Source organism: Puma concolor, chromosome C2 (assembly GCF_028749965.1).
Source record: "Puma concolor isolate L17-30 chromosome C2, mPumCon1.1.hap2, whole genome shotgun sequence".
Classification (NCBI taxonomy): Eukaryota; Metazoa; Chordata; class Mammalia; order Carnivora; family Felidae; genus Puma; species Puma concolor.
The window spans coordinates 70,114,904-70,136,598 of NC_141675.1; the positions used below are offsets into that span (position 1 = coordinate 70,114,904).

The window sequence follows — 21,695 nt, forward strand, 5'->3', positions numbered from 1 at the left end:
GAAGGGCTCTTAGGTCATACAAGAGCGTTGCACATATTTTGCAATCTGAAGAGATCAAGCAAGGACAAAGGGCGGGGTTTCCTGCTTGGAGAACCCTCCAGTGCCAGCAGCCTTCCCCCTGAGCCTCCATAAGACACTCCTTGAGGCCTCCTGACATTTTCCATGCCATTGACTTTGATTAGGTCCAGTGACTCCTACTGGGGGAGGTCCTTCATATGTGTTTTTCCTCTGTGTGTTAGAAAGACTATCAGGCAGCACGTGGTGTTGAAGTGGGTGTCTTGTGGTCTGTTACTAAATTATTCCTCCGGAAAAAGCCATTTCCTTTTCCATAGACTCGTGAGGCAAAGTCCTCTTGCTCTGGACAGGTGTTACCCATACCTGTGGTGATGCCTGTGCCTTTGTTCTATGGTGTTCTGTAATCTCCCTTTGTTTATCTAGCTGTGTGTTTATAGCTCTTAGAGACTAAATGTATATGTCATTTGCTGTTTGTTCTTTAACACTGTATTAGTATAACATGGGTACTGCTCTCTTTAAATAATATATATTTTTAATAGGCTAGATAATAGATAGTCTTACAGTTGCATAAAGGTTATATGAAAAGCTTTTGGAACTTGTTTAGGGATCATGCATTTCTTATGACTAACCATGGTCACAAATTACAAATCTTGTAATAATTCTAAGACTAAGGTTATCCTGAACAAACTGTGATTACCACTTCCCTTGTGTCATAATAATAATGACAGCTAACATTGGCTCAAGACATAGCGGTTTGGAAAGTACTTTCCTGTAAATTATCCATTATGTTCCTCACACCATTATCAATGTCATTTTATGGATAGAAACCCCGAGGCTTGGAGAGGATAAGACATTTGCCCAGGATCACTCAAGGGGTACATGAGGAGCCAGGATGCGAGGTCAGGCTTCTGACTGTAGAGCCATGGGGCTGCCCAACCCATGCAAGTTTCCAACACTTCTCCAAGAGACACAGGAGCCAGTCAAGACTGTGTGCTGATAAACTTACCAGAGTAGGCATCAAGGGATTGTGATTTGGTTGTAATTTTGCTGCCTGTAATTGTGTGATCCTGAGAATTTCTTAACTCATCTAGGCCTCAGGTTCCTCATTTCTAATAGGAAGAGCTTGACCAGACCAGTGCTTGTCAGTGGGATGGCTTCATGTTGGCATTTCAGAGGTTCTGCAAATGCCTGACTGATGGCATAGAGGCAAAGGGTGACCTGTGACCATTCTCAACTCCTGTTTTCAAATTTCTGAGTTCATGTGAAAAGCATCTTTGTTCAACTGTGATAAGTGTGAACTTAAACTGTATTGTCAGAGAAACCAGACTTCTATACAGAACCAACAAAGAGAGGTTGAACACTAGTTCTGCAAGCTTTATCTCTCACCTGATTTGGAATACAAAACAATTAAAGTTGAGGAGACCAAGGATGGATGGGAGTTGGAAGATTTTGTTTTTCGAGAGAGTTGTCCGTATGCTGTTAGTATTCTTTACCCACAGAGGGGGTTAAAGTGGGTGCTTTTTCCTCACCCTGTGATCAGTGAGCAGAGTTTTAGGGAGATCACTTAGAGTACTTGATTTGTACTTCCTGCAGTTTGAGGAGACCCCCTGGATCTCTATCTGACTCTACCCTCAGAGACCTAGCACCAGTGGCTGGCTGAAGCACTCCAGGTAGAGTGGAGGGTGCGGTTTAGGACGTGGCTGCACTCCTTGAATGAAACATGAGAGGTGCACGCTTCTTGTGGACCAGATGAAGGTAAGAAAGAAAGAGCTAGCTTGGGGTTGCCTTAGATTCTACACGAGAAAGCTACCTAGGATAGCAAGGCAACCTCAGTAGAAGATCCTGGAGGTAGGGATTGACGGAAGACTCATTAGTTGCCAGTCTAAAGACATTGACTTGGGACACCCTGGTGGCTCAGTCAGTTGACAATCCAACTTCAGCTCAGGTCTTGATCTCAGGGTTCATGACTTTGAGCCCTGCGTCAAGCTTTGGGCTGACAGCTTGAGTGTGGAGCTCTCTGCCCCTCCCCAACTCTTGCTCTGTCTCTGTCTGTCAACAATAAATAAACATTAAAAAATTAAAAAAAAAAAAAAAAGACTTTGACTTACCTTTGTAATGGTAACAGCAAATGGAAGTTCATAAAAGAGTCTCCCAAGAACCTATGACAACACCCCAGGAGAGAAAGAGGCAACTTTACATATTTACTGGGCCCATCAGGGTACCCGTTGAGTAAAACTTTTCTTGACCCTTGGCCTCTCCCCTTTCTCTTGACCCTTTAATCCTGGAAGTGTCAGAAACTTCATTAATTAGCTGGGGGCAAAACAGATAGAAGAAGGTGGGCAGATTGGAAGCTAAAGAATTAGCCTACCCTTGGGACGCCTGGGTGGCTCAGTCAGTTGAGCCTCTGACTTTGGCTTAGGTCATGATCTCGTGGTGTGTGGGTACGAGCCCCACGACGGGCTGTATGCTGACAGCTCAGAGCCTGGAGCCTGCTTCCAATCCTGTGTCTCCCTCTGTCTCTCTCTGCCCCTCCCCACTCTCACTTTGTTTCACTCTGTCTCTCAAAAATAAATAAATGTAAAAAAAATTAAAAAAAAAAAAAAAGAATTAGCCTACCCAAATTTCCTCCCCTACTCCTGGAGCCCAGCCTAAAGTAGGAGGGAAAAGCATAAACTTTGAAAGGAACTCAGAATTTTGGTTACACTAGACTCATCAGACTAATTACTGACCTGACATTGTTTGGAGGAATACAGTGAGCAGAAGACTTTCTTTTTTTCTTGGTTAACTCTGGGAAGGATCAGAAAAGCCTCGCTCTATATTGTATCCAAAGGAAAAGGAACACGGGCATGGCATGCAGGGGCAGTGGGGAGAAAGGAATAAAGTTATGTTTCTGTTACCTTTCATGGGCCCTGAATATCGAACATAATGGTTAAATTTATACACTAAAAGTAATACTATTTTTTTTCATGTTTCCAATAAACTGATTTGAAAAAGAGTTCTTCAATTTCAAAAGCTTGAGAATTGCTAAAGCTCAGTGATGTTGAAAGCCACCTCCAACACTGGCATCAATACCAGTTAGTACAGAGTGGAAAAAAAGTGGCAGAATGTTCTTTCTTTTCCCCCCTTCCCCATTGTGCTCATAACCATTTAGACCTTTTGGCATGAAATTAAAGGAACTGTAAATGTTTCTTTCTTCATGAAGAGAGAATATAATGTTGATCCCAGTCCTTCCCCTCCCCCACACCCCCACACCCCCATAAACACACAGACAATAGTAAACCCTACCTTTGGATTAAGGGGAGAGTGGAAGAGGAAATAAGGAAAATGAGTGGAAGGAGTAACAAAAATGAGGTTAAGGAACAGGAAAGGAAAGAGGAAGTGGAGGGAAAGGTTACTGTGGGCACAGAGCAGCCTTCTTGACCATAAGGGAAGGGAGCAAGAGAGAGCCTCCTGAGGAAGAACCACCCTGCCTCATTGAGTACAGGCTCCCACAGCTCCACTTCCCCAGTTCTGCCCCTCCCACTCCCTGGGGCACGTGGGGACAGCTGTTTGAACAAGCCTGCCCACAATTACAAACATGTCCCCTGGCCTCATACAATTATATTGGTACTCATCTACCACCGTTTCAATGCCTTTCCTCTTCTGACTTCCTCCTTGGGGTCTTATCAGTGTCTGTCCCCCAGGGCTCGTTCCTCATCTGACAGGATAGAGTGATCCAGGATCACCTACAGCCACAGGATATAATGCAGTGCATCTTCTTACAGTATTGGTTCTATTGCTGCTAAGCAGTTCAGGACAGTTTTATGTGAAAGCAAACCTGGGTATATGATGGTGTAGGGTGTATAATTTGTATGAATGCCAAATCCAACAGAAGACTTGATTTAAATGTTGGACTTTCAGCTGCTTCAGGCTTAGTTCACTCAGATCCCCAGGGTTCCTAGTTCACCCTGCTCTCTTATTAGAGGTGTTTTCCTGGAAGTGCTTCAGGAAATTTGGCCTAATTTGTTTCTCTTCTCAGGAGCATCTGTATTGGGAATAGCAAAAAGTATTCAAGAACCAAAGAAATGGCATTTTAATGGCACTTTAATGGTCTGACCCCCCCCCCCCCCGATTTCATCAGACGAATGCCTATGGTATCATCAAGAGGCTATCAGAATTTTTGAACAACATGACTTAGTTGCCAGACTGAATTGACATAATTTTAGCCCAAAGCAAAGAAATCAGATGTTATAATTAACTTGTATAAATAAATATATGGTACATGTAAAATTGCATTTAGAAGTCTGAAAATATTTAAAATAGCACCAGGGTGTCTTGCTAACTTCATAGATCCCTAAGCATCCAGGTATTACAGACTGAGATGTATAATAGGCCATTTTACAGATGCTATTAGTGGGTTTAAATGACATACATTGCTTTTGTATTCAAAGTTCTATTAATCTAAAGACAACTTTATGTTAGGTAACACTCAAGATCACACTGAGTGATAATATATTATAAAAACTATGAGAAAGTTAGAAAATCATGAAGCCTGACCAACTGTCTACTCTATAAGCAGAAATTTTAACCCCCAGTTAATTGACTATAAGGACTTCAGAAGAATCACATTCATGCATTGTGTTTTATAGATGATATAGCACTTCTACATGAATGATATCAACCAATTCTCCCAGCAGTCAGGTGTTGCTGTTTCCAGTAGACAAAGTGGCACTGAAGAGTTCCACATTATATAATGTTTGGGACCTTTCAGTTGCAAATGTGAGAAACCCGAAACTACCTTATGTAAGAAAGGCAATTTATTGGACTGGGGTGGGGTTTTTTTTGTTTTTTTGTTGTTGTTGTTGTTTTCTTCCACAGACTTCTAGAAAGCATTGAATAATCAAGACATAGGGAGAACCAGAGGTACAGGTGTGAATACTTGAAGCCAGGGACTAGAAGTAAGTCAGGATTCTTCTCAGTCTCATGGGCCTCTCTGGATGTTGACTTCATTCTATCTCATTTCAGAGTAGCTTTCTCCACTTGGTGGAAGACATGCTTGCCAAAAGTACCTGAGTTTTGTATCTAAGTGTGGAGCTACTGAAGAGAGATTGGTTCAACTTGTACTTCATTTGAAGGCCACAAGCTGCAAAGAAGGACTATGGCTCAGCTTAAGTCTGGTGCTAGCCTGTGGATGAATGAACACTAGCCAGGGAGCTGGGCCTTAATGTATACGTATGGTGGCTCCTGTGGCAAAATGCATGTATGGATGGGTTGTGAGAATATGTGTAGGGAGGGGACCAATTCTTGGAAAAGTTGTGCTGGGCAGAAAATCCTATAGGTTTGTACTCTGTACTAGGCACTGGTGGCCTGTCAGCAGAACCCTCAAGCCCACAGTAGCTGAAGTTATGCTCAACTCCATCAGGAGAGTGATTATACATTAATGGAAACTTCATGGGTCATTACTTTCAAGGAGGCCAGATCTTCCACATCTCACACCACAGAGAATGTAAGCCATGGTCTGTTCAAGCCTGGGATCAACATGGCGGGGTTTGTTCAGGATCTCCTAGTATATGGGTAAAACTGGTTAGAAAAGAGCTATGAGAAAATAACCGATAACCTGGAGGAAGAGAGGGCATATCTCTGCCTGGACTATTTCCTTATATGACAAGTGTCAGTGAGACAAGGAGGAGAGTTTTGGCTGGACTTGAAACTGTAACTACTTAGCCTTTCTAGGAGGATCTGTCTACAGATGTTTCAACCTTTCTTCCAGGAGGGAGAGGTAGAGGAAAAAGCTGGGGGAAAAGACCCATAATTCTAGGAATTAAAAAAAGGAACTGTTTGGGTGAGAATTATTTGATTCCCAGGCAGGGGACAGGTGTGGCCAGGCCTAGACAACTGTGAAGGAGTGTACAATGCTAGAACCAGAGATCTGTTCTTTGGGAACTTAGCAACTCGTGCTGTTGTAGTTTTCTGTGATCATTTCCTTTTATTTCTCTTAATATGTTCAGGGCACCTGGATGGCTCAGTGGATTAAGTGCCGACTTCGACTCAGGTCATGATCTCACAGTTCATGAGTTTGAGCCCCACATCTGGCTCTCTGCTGTTAGCACAGAGCCTGTTTCAAATTCTCTGTCCCCTTCTCTCTGCCCCTCCTCCATTCTCTCTCTCTCTCAAAATAAATAAACATTAAAAAAAATTTTTTTTTTTCTCTAAAGCAAGGGCATATTTCAGCTGTGCTGGAAGAAACTTCCAGTGCACCCTGCATGCCCGCAAGCCCTCTGACTTTCTGTGTCCATACTTTATGGGAGGAGGCCAATATCCATGGGGTTAGTTTCAAGATGGCTCTGGAATAAAAGTGAGAAAATTCTGGGGCTCCTGGGTGGCTCAGTTGGTTGAGCGTCCGACTTCGGCTCAGGTCATGATCTCACAGCTCGTGAGTTAGAGCCCCACGTCGGGCTCTGTGCTGACAGCTCAGAGCTCAGAGCCTGGAGCCTGCTTCGGATTCTGTGCCTCCCTCTCTCTCTGCCCCTAACCCACTCACATTCTGTCTCTGTCTCTGTCAAAAATAAAAATAAACATTAAAAAAAATTAAAAAAAAAAAAAAGAGAAAATTCCAAGGGCCAAGAGAAATTCCTCCCTTTTGTGGTTGGTAATGATGATACCGAGAAGAAGCTATACTAGGTCTTTAGAAACTGTGATGGTTAATTTTATGTGTCAACTTGGCTGGGCCACGGTGCCCAGAGAGTTGGTAATACGTCATTCTGGATGTTTCTGTGAAGGTGTTTTTGGATGAGATTAACATTTAAATTGGTGGGCTTTACGTAAAGCAGATTACCCTCTCTACCCTGGGTGAGCCTCATCCAATTGTTTGAAAGCCTGACTAGAACAAAGACTGGCCTCCCCTGAGCTAGAAGAAATTGTACTAGCAGACTGCCTTTGGACTCTTTCCTGGGTCTTTGGCCACCCCTACAAATTTTGGGTTTACCAAGCTTCCACAACTGCATGAGCTAATTCCTTAAAATAAATCTCTTTCTCCATCTATATATACACGCACATACATACGTCCTGTTGAATCTGTTTCTGTGGAGAACCCTAATTAATACAGAAGCTATTCCTACAGCTAAACTTTACACAGAGATTGCCCACTCAGAACTCTTAAATCATGAAAGCTGTTGCTGTACAGAGCCCCATCCTCGCAGAGCATAACAAGAGGGAAGTTAATTTTGCAAATATCAATCACTGTTCATTATTTGTTGAGGGGCCTCTTTCTGCCAGGTCTTAAAGCCCAGTGAGGTAGAATTTGGATGTGTAGGGATGAGAGTGAAAGGGGGTTCTGGTTGATAGAGCAACTTGTGCTGGGAGCACGTAGAGGTATATGGGGATGTGGGAGGGAGTGGGTGAGAAGGGTAGGTACCCAGGAAATATCAAGGAAATTATAGAAGTGTTATGTTGGAAAAGGTTTATGTGGCCTTGATTGCCAGCCTAAGGAGTTAGACCTTTTCTGTACAGGCAAATAGAATCCAGTGAGGATTTTTGAATGAGGGAGTGAAGTATTTGGAGGAGAGGAAGCTGGCAATACAATATTGAGTGACTTGGGGGGAAAAGACGGGGAATAAGGAATCCATTTGGAAAGTTATTATAATTATCTCCATATTAATTCCCTTATTCTTTTATCCACCAGACATTTATGGATCCTCTGCTAGTGCCAGGCATTGTACAGCTTAAAGAGAAATAAAATGGTGCCTGTGTCCCTGAAGAGTCCACCAATCTGTGGAGAGATGTAGATGGTGGAAGAAATGTAAGCAAATGCTTGTGGAAGTATTTCCCAGTATTTAGTATTTATGCCTAGGGGCTGGCCCACATCCGTTTCGACACAGAACTGTGAGGTCAGAGTTTTTTCAGAGTGCCTAATAGAGTGGTACAAAGTACTTTCATACCTTGCTCATACGCTGTCTCATAGTAACAGAAAACAAAAGTCCGAGTTGAAGGAGGAGAAATAATTCTGGCAATTATGAACCTGATATAAATATATCTTGTCAGCTCCTCAGGGAGAGAGAGTTTGCTGTCTAGGCTGACTCAGGATTAGGCCCAAAGCTGGAGAGAATGCCCTTATACCTGGTAAACTCTGTGCTTATGATTCAGAGGATGGACTCTGTGAACATAAAAGATTGGACTTGGACCTGTAGCCAGAAAACAGTATTTTCTTATCTTTAATCTCCACGAAGCACGTGTTTATTCTTCTCTCACAAAAGCCAAGCCTGAGGTACACTGCCTATTTTATTAAGGATTTATTCCTCTTTGGACAGCTGTGCGCCCTGTAAGTGCCCTCCTCCAAGGGAGACAGGCAGAGGAGGAATGCGCACCCTCTGAGACCTGGCCTGTATAGCATTTCTGTGGCCCAGTGATATAAGCAGAGCTACACCCTGGAGTGCCATGGTTCAGTGAGGGGCCAGGAGGAGGGTTCATTTCGCTCACTCATTCGCCTGGAAAGGCTCAGCACTGTCTCACAAACCTGATTGCACGTTACAGCTTGGTAAGTGATATATTCTAAGGCCTCATAAAAATCAGTCCAGACACGTGCTACAGAGCTGATACTATGAAAGGAAAGAATGAGTAGAGGCCCCCTTTTGATGTGAGTCCAGGCTGGGCTAAGGTGTGCCTAGGAGGAAAGAGGCTCTTCTACTACTTTCCCTTGTTGCAATTGCCACGTTCAACTCACCTGGAAGGGCACTCATACTCCCACCATCACTCCTGTGCTGGGGGTCATGATGCCGGAAGAGCTGTCTTTCTAGAGGTTTCTAGAGAGTCCCCCAGTTTGCTCCTTCTTCCAGCTCCTCCTTTCAATTAAATGAAATAATTATCTTGAAAGTTGTAATAGCTACCACTTACTGAGGACCCAAGATGTGCCAATTTGTCGACACATGCTGTGTGTTTAATTCTCCCCATCACATACCATGCTCAGTAGTATTATCACCTGATAATCAGGAAGAAGGACTTGCTAACGGCACACAACTAGAAAATGAGGGAGTCTGCATACAGACCTAGATCTACCTACTGTCACTGTCCACACTTACTCAAATTCTACTTGATTTAAGGCAATATCTGGGTAATTTTTATTTATTTACTGTGGAGATAAAATGCAGGTCCTACAGTTATACATGTTTTAAGAGGAAGGAGGTAAGAGGTCTAATTTTCTTCCTTCTGAGGATTCTCTGGCTTTTTGCATTGAGATAGAGTACAGGGAGAGGTACATGAGAAAATTTTGAGTCTTCCTTTTGGAGCACTGTGTCAATTTTTTTTTTACAAGTTTATTTACTTATTTTGTGTGAGAGAGAAAGAAAGCGTTAGTGGGGGAGGGGCAGAGAGAGAGAGAGAGAGAGAAAATCCTAAGCAGGCTCAGCACCGTCGGTGCAGAACCTAATAAGGGGCTCAGGTTCACAAAGTGTGAGATCATGACCTGAGCCAAAGTCAGATGCTTAACCAACAGCCACCCAGGTGCCCCTGTGTCAAATTTTGAATAGCAAGACAATGGCCAGGGAGTGACTCGATATTTTTAGATATTGAAAGTTTATTTTAAGAAGAATTATGGTTAAGATCTTTGCATATAGTTTCTAACATTTTCTTTTAAAGAGAAACTGTTTTTATTGTTTTAAAAATAATTCAAACTATGTAGGAAAGCAAAAATGAAAAGTAAAAGTGAATCACCCAAATTCATTGCAGAAATTGCCACTGTTAGCACTGTTAGCACTGGATGGATGTGCACCTTTCTATGCACGCACTCAAATGGCCAGACTTTATATAAAGATGGTGTCGTGATATAGGTATTATTTCTCAATGAAAATTTTGAATTTAATAGGTGAAAAATCAAGTAAAATACAACTAGAGGAATTGTTGAACTTCAAGTAAATATTTCTTCTTCACTAGGGATATTTCCTAAATATCCCTCTAAGATTATAAAAGAAGTTGTAAAGAATATTGAAAAGTCCTCCCCACCCCCCAATTTTAGATGGCATAAAATGAGAAAATTAACAGTGTCTCTGTTCCATCTCCCCTGTGTCCATCTCTCAAATGCTATTATATTATTAATTTCAAATTATCCAGATTTATAATGTTTATATTCTATAATTATAATTCTATTGTTTTCGTATGACTTTGTGTAAATGAAAGTGTTATTCCCCACCAGTCTTTGTACTATAGTTTCTTTGATCTTTACTTTGATTCATCTCTTATTTGTTTGGATTTCATTGTCAGATATTTTTTTTCAAAAGGAGCACGTTAGCACCATATTCCCTGGTTCTTTTATGTTTGAAAAAAATCTGTTGTTTTTATACTAGAAAGGTATCATGACTGAATCAATGCTCCTGAATCTGTTTCTTTTCACTAGAAATTTGTGGCTTTTTCTCTAGTTTTCTGCTATTGCATGTTATTGTGTAGACATATGAGATGAGGCCAATCTGATATTTTTCATCTTTGTAGGTATGTTAGTCAGAGTTTTTCAGAGAAACAGAACCAAGAGTGTGTGTGTATGTGTGTATATCCATCATCCTACATGCAGGATATTTACGAAGAGATTTATTATAAGGAATTGGCTGATGTAATTATGGAGTCTGAGAAATTCCCAGATCTGTAGTCAGCTAGCTGGAGACCCACAAGAGCAGATGTGTAGGTTCTAGTCTGAGACTGAAGACCTGAGAAGTAGGGGAGCTGATGGTGTGGTCGAGTCTGAAAGCCAGTGGCCTCGAGGTCCAAGAAGAACCAAGGCTTCAGTTGAAGTCCGCATGCTGGAAAAGATGAATGTTTCTGCTCAGTGGTCAGGCAGGAGAAGTTCCCTCTTACTCAGCCTTTTTATTCTATTCAGGCCTTCAATTGATTGGATGAGACACACTGACAAGGCAATCTACAGATTCAACTGTTAATCTCATCCAGGAACACCCTCACAGACACAACCAGAGTAATGTTTAGCCAAATGTCTAGACACACCATGGTCCAGTCAAGTTGATACATAAAATTAACCATCATAGTGGTGATATGCTTTCCTAGACATCTAAGTCATTCTTTGTTTGTCCTTGATGTTCAATAGCTAACCTAGGTAATGTCTATATTGAGCCTTCTGTTTCAAATTTTCTCGGAATTGATTTGCATATCCAGTTTTTTTCCTTCACTTGGGGTGTGGGTATTGGGGATTTTTTTGCTACTTGATCTTTCATCACACCTTCTGCTTCATTTGTAGTTTCTGTAGCATGGAGATACCAATTACCATTATTTGAGATTGTAACATTTTTCCTCTACATTAGCATTATTCTAATTGAATTTGTGGTTTGTCTTTTATAATTTCATATTCAATGGTGTCTAGTCTTCCTTGCCATCTCTAGTTTATGAATTAGTCCTATGATGATAATGTTTGGTCAAATCTGCCTTTTACTCTCATTCTACTGTCTCATCATCTTTGTGCTCATACTTAATAAACTATTGAGTTCATATTCTCCTTAATTTATGCTATGGCATGAAGCAAATGTTAATGCTTTCTTTCTAGGTTTCTTTGTCCTTTCTCCCTCCCTCCCATTCTTCCTTCTTCCCCTGTATTATGTTTTCAGAGTTTTCATGGCATTTAATTTCTTCCTGTTCTTGCTTGGTCAGTTCTATCCCATCCTGCCTCTGTTACGGTGTGGAAGACTTCTTAACTTGATTCCCACTGAATCCAATGTGATTTCTTCTCTGAGGAAGGATTTGAAGCTGGGTACTTTTTCTTTTATTTACTTTATGAAGCTAATCTAACTTTGAAGGTCTGATCTGAGGGTTAATAACTGAGTCAGACCAGCTGTCTCTTGTTTCTCTCAGAATCTTCTCTTTCTTTCCCTAGCCATTAAATTTTGAAAAATGGCATCAGGTTACACCCCTTTCTCTGCTTGGTTCCATAACAGTGTTCTTAAATCTATATTTTGTTCAAATTTTATGTGGTAGAAGAAAGAAATTCTTTCTTTTGTTTCCTTTCACATATTTTTAGAAGTCTTAACCCAGAAGTTGGAATGATAGGAGAAGGAACTAAATGAATAAGTGGGCCTGCATTTAAGTCCAAACATTTTTTTCTTTTCTTTTCTTTTTTTTTCATTTAGGGAGCATCATCTCATTATGGCACAGGAGATTGTATTGTGCAGGGAAAGAGAGCCAAACTGAGCATCAGATAACCATCAACCCTAGCCCTGGTTCAAGCATAGAGAGCACCTCACTTCTTTGACCCTCATTTTTGTCAGCTGTAAAATGGACTGTTAGTGTCAACCATGACTAGTTCATAGAATCATAGCTGTTGTGAGGCTCAAATGAGGTAATTAAATGAAAGGGTCTTGTAAATAGCAAAGTGGCATTTCGTATAAGACATTGCCATTATTTTGTTGTTAGCATTATTGTTATTGAAGAGATCATTGTAAAGATGGTTATACCAAGGGGCCTGGGTGGCTCAGTCAGTTAAGTGTCTGATACCGGCTCAGGTCAAGATCTTGCAGTTCGTGGGCTCTGTGTTGACAGCTCAGAGCCTGGAGCCTGCTTTGGAGTCTGTGTCTCCCTCTCTCTCTGCCCCTCCTCTGTTTGAGCTCTCTCTCTCTCTCTCTCAAAAATAAATAAACATTAAAAAAAAAAAAAAAAGATGGTTAGACCAGAGTTCTTTGGAATGGGATTTAACAGGGTCAGGGAACTGACATTCTGATTAAGCCAGGGAGTGTTTCCAAGCATTCACATTTCCCCTATTCCTCATCTGATAGAGAGAGAGGGAATGTGCAGCCTTTGAAGGATGTTTTGAGCTTATTCTGTATTCCATCTCTCCTCTCCACTGAGAGGTAAGAGGTTTGGACATTCACCCACCTGAAGATAGGTGACTTAAGTTTCTCTTATAGCTCCATGTTTTCATGAATATTGATAGGATGTCCAAGTAATCCTTGTATTAAAGAGTTAATAGCTTTAATCATACTTTAATGCTTTTTATGGTACCTTATGGATTTCAAGAGATTTGCACTCTCTTAAATTTTGAATTATATTCTCTTCAAAACAGAGGCACCTGGGTGGCTCAGTCAGTTAACTGTCTGACTTTGGCTCAGGTCATGATCTCGCAGTTTGTGAGTTTGAGCCCAGCATCGGGCTCTGTGCTGACAGCTCAGAGCCTGGAGCTACTTTGGAATCTGTGTCTCTCTCTCTGTCTGCCCCTCTCCCACTCATAGTCTGTGTCTCTCTCTGAAAAATAAACATTAAAAAAAATTAAAAATAACAAGATTCTTTTCAAAACATAGGCATGAGAAATATGTTCTTTACTGATTTGAAGGAGAAGAGCTAGGAAAGCTTTGCCCATAGAGTTGAGTACCAAACCTTGTTTCTAATAATACTAAACCTGAATCACACAAATGATTTATTCATTTAACAATTTCATTTTGAAAACTAACATTTTATTTTTTCCACTTCAATATTACTGATTCTTAAACATTTTCCCTCTTAAATATGCATATTTTAAAAAAGTAATTGATACACAGGACTAAGTTTCATACCCTCACACATGCTGGAAAACAAAATAAGCTCATTGACATCATTGATTTTGCATTCCACTTTATTCATGTTTTCAAAATAATCTTGGTTTGGGCAAAAGCAATATTGGATTGAAGAGCTTTAAAAGAAACCCTTTATATAGTGATTACAATTTTTAATTTTGGTTTAAGAAGTTGATAATATTGCTTTTACATTTATTTAGCATACTCTAATAAAGAAATCTATGCAATGTTTCCTGCTACGTAGCCTTGGAACTCAATGACAGCCACAGAAATGAAGCAGTAAGACACCAAGCAGGGGCCTGACCATTTGTAAGTCTTGGCTTGAAATGAAATGTTGACTCCGGTCAGAACCCAAGACTGTTCTCATCCTTGGAGAATGACAGCTTCCCTGTACACAGGTGTGGCTCTGCTTCCATCCTAGACTGTACCTGTGTTCATGAAATGGTCCTTTTAGCTCAACACTTCAATGTTCACCCTAGAGACATTATTCCTACTGCTATAGTTCAGGGAACCATTCACCAAAACTTACAGCACAGTTCTACACTACATTTGGCTGTGTTTGTTTTTAGGACTCATGTCATATTGAAATAAATCTGTCACGTTATTTGGAAGTGTGTCCCTTATATAGTTTGGTTTTCTTTACTATTACTTAAAACCTGAAACAGATTGAAAATGGAACATTTGATTTCAATATGCTATGAGGAAGGTCATTGTTTCAGAATTTATTACACCATCTTTGCATCATTAGAAAGATAAAAGGGAGAAAGAGCCCTCTTCCGAAGAATGATACGTTCCCTCAGCCTTTAGCTGATTTGGCAGTACTTGCAGGGTGTGGTGTTTTTATTCATTGAAACTAATAAGTTGTTTTTATTTCAGATTCCTCCTATCTGAAGCTCATTGCCTGGGTTGTCTTCACGTATGGACCCAAAAAAGGCCCATTTGGATTGAGGAAAACAAATACTAATGAGCATTAGTGGAAATACTAGATCAAATACCTAATACATGCTTTCATCTTAGGTTAAAAGAAAAGATTTAATGGTTAGGTTTGTCAAGATACACATATTATGCTTTTCTGACTTTCTTCACTTTGCTTTCACAGTTGATAGTGTGCATGTGCTTCCCGTGTTTTTTTTCTATTCTCAGCAGCATGGTGGAGTTAGATGTGACTAAAAACACCTAGTGTTCAGTCCCAGGTCAGTAACTGTGGGTGTCAGTCTTTTTGTCTTCAGGTCTCCGTCGAGGAAAAGAGGCTTTCCGGGGTGGGAGCAGCCACGCACAGGTGCTCCCAGATCCACTCTTCCTCAGGAGGCACACGGGGCATGCGCAGGGAGGGTTCTTGGTGGCCACTCCCACTTCAACCACAGCACTCTTACTTGTGTCTGCTTATTCTCTTCCGCTTAGCCGTAAACATAAGGTTCACTATATATACACACACACGAGATTTTGCTGAGAAGAAAAATTAACAAAACTTGAAACCCACTGTTATCTGTTTTTGGTTCCCTTTTTGCTGCCTTCTTTGAATTCACTGAGTATTTTTTACGGCTTCATTTTATCTCTTTTATTGGCTTGTTGGCCGTATTCCTCTGTTATGTTATTTAAGTGGTTTCTTTATGGGTAGTGTAGTACACATAACTTATCCTCACCTACCTTCAAGTGGTGTTATCCCACTTCGCATAGAGTATGCAAACCTCCCCACAGTATATCTCCACTTCTCCCTTCCCAGCCTTCAGGCTTTGATGCCAGACATTTAAGGCCTCCATATATTTGCACTCACAGTACACTGTGTGGTTGTTTTTGCCTTAAACAATCAGTTATCTTTTAAAGACACTTTTAAAATGTGACAAAAATTTCTTTATACTAAATAGTTTCCATTTCTGGTGCTCTTCATTTCTTTGTGTAGACATTTATTTCCATATACTATCATTTTCTTTCTTATTGAACTACATCTTTTAACATTTGTGGTAGTGCATGTCTGCTGAGAATACATTTTTGAACCTTTTTTTTGAGTTTGAAAAAGTCTGTTTGCCTTCATTTTTTTGAAAGGTATTTTCACTGCTGAAGTATTCTAAGTTGACAATTTTTTTTTTCTTTCAGTATTTTAAAGATGACACCCCAGTATCTTCTAGATTGTGTTGTCTCTAACAAGAAATCTGCTTTCCTATATATTTTGTTTTTCGGCATGCACTGTGTCTTTTGTCACTGGCTGTTTTTAAGATTTTCTAATTACCACTGGTTTTAAGTAATTAGATTATAATGTATGTGCCCGACTGTAGTTTTATTCATGTGTCTTCAGTTTTTGGATCTGTGGGTTGATAGTTCTCATCAAATTTAGAAAAACTGTACCCATGATCACAATATTACTTCAGATCCTTTCTGCCCCTCCTCCTTCCCTTTGGGAATTCCAATTGCAGGTGTAGTAGACCTCTTGAAGGTGCCCCACAGCTTACTGAAGCTCTTTTTATTTTTTTCAGATTAAAAAAAATTCTCACTCTGTGTCATTGTGCAGTTTTTTGTTTTGTCATGTATTCAAATTCATCAGTGTTTTCTTCTGCAATGTGTAAGCTGCCATCAGTTCTGTCTAGAACATTTTTCATCTTAGACGCTTCAATTTCTATCTCTAGAGCTTCAGCTGGAGTTTATATATTCCATGTCTCTAGTTAACATGTTTAATCTTTCCTACAGCTTCTTGAACACATAGAATACAGTCATAATAACTGTTTTGATATCCTTATTCACTAACTATATCATCTGTATATATCACTATGTGAATTGTGGGTCAATTTTGATCAATTGTTTAGTCATCATGGGTCTCTTTTTCCTGCTTCACTTTTTGCCTTGTAAATTTTGGTTGAATGCTAGACATGTGATTTTTATCTTGTTGGGTATTTTTATATTCCTATAAACATCCTCAAAAAAATTTTTTTAATGTTTATTTATTTTTGAGAGAGAGAGACAGACAGAGCATGAGTGGGGGAGGAGCAGAGAGAGAGGGAGACACAGAATCTGAAACAGGTTCCAGGCTCTGAGCTCTCAGCACAGAGCCTGATGCGGGCTCGAACCCATGGACTGTGAGATCATGACCTGAGCTGAAGTCAGACACTTAACCAACTGAGCCCCCCAGGTGACCTTATTCCTATAGATATTCTTGAGCTCTGTTCTGGGTTGTGCCTAAATCTCTTGGAAACAGTAGCTCCTTTTGTTTCTGGCTTTAAACCTTTGTTAAGCAGGACCAAAGCAATGTTTAGCCTAGGACTAGTTTCTCCCCTTTACTGGTACAAAACTCTCTTGAGTAATCTAACTGAAGCCCTCATGAATGCTGAGGTTTTCTAGTTTGGCTAACAGAAACAGGCAATTTTTTCATTCCACATGAGATTAGGGTATTGTTCCCTTTAATATTTTCAGTTTCATTTTTTTTTTCACCTGGCCTCAGGTAGTTCCTACACCTGCATGCAGTGATTAGCACTCAGCTAAACACGAAGGGTCACTCTATAGGCGTCCAGTTCTTTTCCCTCTGGTAATCTGCCCTGTGAATCATAGATGCTTTGGCTTTCTTGGACTCACAGTTCTGTCTGCAACTCAGGGAGACCGTCAGGCTCTGCTTGATTTTCCCTTTCCTGTGCCAAAGCTGGAAACTTTTTCTAGGCACAAAGCTAGGGCAATCACGGGGCTAACGTTATTTGTTTCCCATCTCTCAAGAATCACTGTCCTTTGTTGCCTGGTGACCAAGGTTTTGTGAACCATTGTTTCATGTGTCTGTTCAGTTGTGTAGTTGTTTCAGGAGGGAGGATAAACTCAGTTATCGTTATTTCATGGTGACCAGAAAGAGAAGTCTGTTTAGAGTCCTTTAAAATATTATTCTTGGGGTGTGGGGGGTGTGTGGGGGGAGAGGATAACCTGAATAGGACAAAGCCATTGGTAATTTGAGGATGTGTCATGGGACTTGGTGTCTAATTAAATAAGCATGGGCAACCAGAGAAAATTTCTATCCCCCATGACCTTATGACTGTGTGGATGGCAATGCGGTTTTCTGAGTTAATAGGAGTTCAGGGGAAGAAGTGGTTGGGTGTAGGGTTGGGAAAATGAGTGCTCAGTTTGTTCATGATATTTAGGTAATTCAGATGGAGATGATCAGGTAGCAGGTAGAAATATGGATCTGGAGCTCAGGAAAGAAGGAGCATGGATACAACTGTAGATCCTGAAAAAATCCTTCTAGGAAGGTTAGTGCCCAATTGAAAAGGACTATTTATCTCAAGTTTTGTGACTAAAGATTAAATGTGAACAACTTGGTAATAGATATAATCATTCTGCTCTAAAAGAATTTGTTGATATTAATGCTGAGTTTCATTCACTGTACTTTGTGTGTCTCTTTTCTTTTCCTCCAATAAATTTTAGATTGGTAAGGAAACAAAAACTTCCTAAAACAACCCAAAGAATATCCTATCATTTAGGGTAGCATCTCCCCTCTACTTTAGATTTTTTTTTTTACAGAAATAATAAAACACAGAAGTGTAGGCTAGATGTTCTGCTTTTCTTTGAGTTTCTAAAATTGTATGTCTGCATGTCAGTGCAGACAATGCAATGTAACATGTAAATTTTGTAAGAATACTTAAAAAGTGGCAGTTCGTTAAGTTCTTTGACATATCATGTAGCTCTTGAATTAACTGGAATTAAATGAATAAACAATACTATTATTAATGTGAGTCTTATGGTATTTCAAAACTTGGCTCAAGTTGAAACTTTCAGTATTATAAATTTTACTTTCAGTATTATGTATTTCTTCAGTCAGTGGTTTGGGACCTATGTCAAAGAGATGAGAAAACATCGGGCAAAACCTATTCTGAAATAGCAGTGCAACAACTTATGCAGAAATTAGATATTTTAATTTAGATTATATGAGAACTTGGACCCATGTATTTCTATTATTAGAAGAAGAATGTAGAACATAGTATCACACAACTGTCAGGTCACACCAGTCAAAGATCATCTCGTGTCAAGTCTACCCTGGTCACTTGGAAAATGAGCATTTTAAAGATAGTTTTGTATTTTTCACGGATGCAAGAATCGGAGTGTAGAAGGAAGGTCAATCATCCTAAATGCTAAATAATATTCCTGCACTTCATTGACCATGCAGTCCAACTGACCTTCATTAGGCCAAGCTCCTTCTGCAGTCACAGTAGTCTTCATACTAATTGGGGGTGTTAGTTTGAATAAGGATGGAAGCCTGTGTAATGTGCCTCCAGCTATCTCTGGGGCTTATTTTTAAAGGTTAATTATAAAACTTTAACTTTTCTTAGGGAATGCCCTTTTGTAAGCACATTTATATCTACCATGCAAATTTAATAATTAGGCTGAAAATAAACCAAATCTACTCATGAAGAGAAGCTCAATCTGATTTACAAATGGAACTGAAGTGTCAGGCTCAATGACAGAATTTCAGAGAACACGCAATTTAGGAGGTTGTTGAATCCAGATCCTTTTAGTTTCTCTTTTTCTTTCCTTTCTTTTTTTTTTTTTTTTTTTTTTTTTTTTTGCTGTGTTAGTACTTCAGAACTAACAGTACAGGATACAATTCAAATTTTAGCGACACAGTTCACAATAAAACTTAATCCCATTTCCTAATAATTCATTTAATATTTGATTAAGAAAAGTATGGGTTTATTTTTCATTCTTTCATGAAAATAGTATCACGAAACGCTGCATTTGTGAGTACCTGTATACGTGTATGGTAACTGGAGCTACCCCTTTTACCAAAATTTTAACAATTTAATTCACTTTGGATACAAATCGTTCTAAAATGTACTACATACTTTATTTTTTATAACATCATGGCAAACACGGAAAAGAATAAATTCTTGAAGTTCCTGCCATGTAAAAAGCTGATTCCATTTTTGTATTTTCTCAGACTTTGTGACATATATATGCAGACTTGTAAAATAGACATTATTTAAAAATATAATTGATATAACTTAATTATCTTAGGGTAGACACTGTTTTCAATAGGGCCTGATTTTTATTCTGATATCATTATTATACTGGGAACACTGTAAACCCTGTTTTTTTTTTTTAAATGGTTATTTATTTTTGAGAGAGACAGACAGAGTGTGAGTGGGGGAGGGGCAGAGAGAGAGGGAGATACAGAATCCGAAGCAGGCTCCAGGCTCTGAGCTGTCAGCACAGAGACCGATGCTGGGCTTGAACTCACAGACCTTGAGATCATGACCTGAGCCAAAGTCAGATGCTTAACCAACTGAGCCACCTAGGTGCCCCAATGCCATGGGTTTTAATTCCAGTAAGATATTTGACAAGTCTCCCCTGCATTTCCTATAACTTGGAGTTAGACCTGGAGGCTTGTTTAGACTAAATTAGTTCAAATTTTAGGCAAGAATATTTCAGAGGTGGTGCTGTATCCTTGATTTTATACCATAGGAGGAGAAACACAAAACCTTGTCCTACTTTTAGTGACAGCAGGATTGATCAGTGGTTTCTGGTGTTGCAGTCTGGGCCATCCATTATAAAATTTCTCATCATTTGTGTGTCCTTCCAGTCCAGTGCTGGATTTGATTGACCACCATCTTGTTTAGGCTTTTTAATTATTTTTTTTTTAATCTCAGTTCATAAGTGAGCTAGTTCTCTGGATTTTTTCAGTTCATTATCTTTGACAGGTACAGGCAACAGGATGAAAGAATAGAGAATCCAGAGAGGATGGTACTTTGATGTCAGGCAGCCTGGTTACCATCTCAGAAGCCTCTAATCACCTGTCTGAGACAGGCATAGGACTCCAATGCCTGAGGGAGAAGCTGGCAAGAATATCACAACTAGAGCAGATGCCTGTCCTGAGAAAAGGGAACATAATTCGGAGGGATCTCCAGTGTTCAGGCAGCACTTCAGGCTCCTGCTGGTCACTGGGGTCTTGGTTTCCTGGTCTAGTTAGTATCAAGAGACTGAAGGGAACAGGCCGGAAGGCAGCCTCCAGCCTGACTATGAGAGCCCTCCTCATATCCAGAAAAACAAAAGAGTGTTTCTTTTTTTCTAGACAAGAGTCAGTCATTTTGAATGGGTGTTGCTTTGAGATTTCAACAACTCATCATTTTTTTCTCACTGTTTGCTTCTTGGAGTTTTGTTTTTTCCTTTGCTGGTAGATACTTCAAGAAATATTTTTCATTGCCAGAAGACTAACTCCTTGACAGGAGAGACATTATATTTGGCACAAAAAAATGTGCAAATATGTGTGTGTGCACACATATAATCATGCACTTGGGATTATCTTAGCAGTTGACATTCTAAGGCTCCGAAGGAGGGAGATGAAAGGCGGCTTTTAGAGGCAAGGTCTTGGGGACATGGACTATATCAGGTCAGCAGGAAATCATTCCCACTGCTTTCCCCCTTCCTTCATCATGTTCTTGATCTGGGGCCTCCAGATCCTTTATCCTTCCTTATCTTATTACTAAAATCCTGAAATTTTTGGAAATGTGCTTTAAAAATGTTTTAAACCAAACTGTCAACAGTTTCATTCTGAATATCTGGGCATTTCATTACTGAGGATAATGTCAGACCTAGTTTCCAAGCATGCCTCCTTTGTTCAAGCATGAGTACAAACACTCATTGAACATTTTGTGCCAGGCACTGGTTAATGCTGGGCAAACACCAAGGTGAGTAAGACATGCTTCCTGCCTTCCAGCAAAGAGACAGATGTAAGCAAATAATTACAACCAATGTGAACATCGGAGTACAGAGAAGGAGAAACTAGTTCTCCCTGAAAGAGGTGATATTTCTATTGGATTCCAAAGATTCTTTTCGATTTCTCCAGTCGTAAGTTTCCACTCTCAGTGGGTCAGTTTATTATATCCCTGTGGTTTGGATCAAGAAGAAGATTTAGGTGAAGCACTTCTAGAAAGACTAGCCCTCCAAGAAATAATAGAACCCTTTCTCCATATTCCTGTGTGGTTTCTTCTTCTATCTCATCTGTAGGGCAACAGCCAAAATGACTATTCTTATAATAAATAGCAATTCACATTCAGAGTGATACCATTGTCTCCTTTTTTTTTTTGCATATAAAAAAATATTTTTAAGTGGCTGAATTTTTTCCCCTGTCCACTCTTTTTCCTATAGCCTGACAATTATTCAAGCTGGTATGACAAGTGACCTGACTCAAATTAGATGAAGCTCAGAAGC

The 21,695-nt window shown here is 39.9% G+C and overlaps 1 long non-coding RNA gene across 3 annotated transcripts in view; it reads left to right on the plus strand.

Moving 5' to 3' along the window:
• The window catches only part of LOC147577308 (uncharacterized), a 433,319-nt gene that overhangs the window by 51,963 nt on the left and 359,661 nt on the right, over window positions 1-21,695 (plus strand). The window contains exon 3 of one of the 3 annotated variants that reach the window (XR_015240139.1): window positions 13,768-14,036. The exons of the other annotated variants lie outside the window; for them this stretch is intronic. This is a non-coding gene — a long non-coding RNA (uncharacterized LOC147577308). Of the gene's footprint in view, window positions 1-13,767; window positions 14,037-21,695 lie in introns of those variants that run through there. 3 annotated transcript variants of the gene reach the window in all.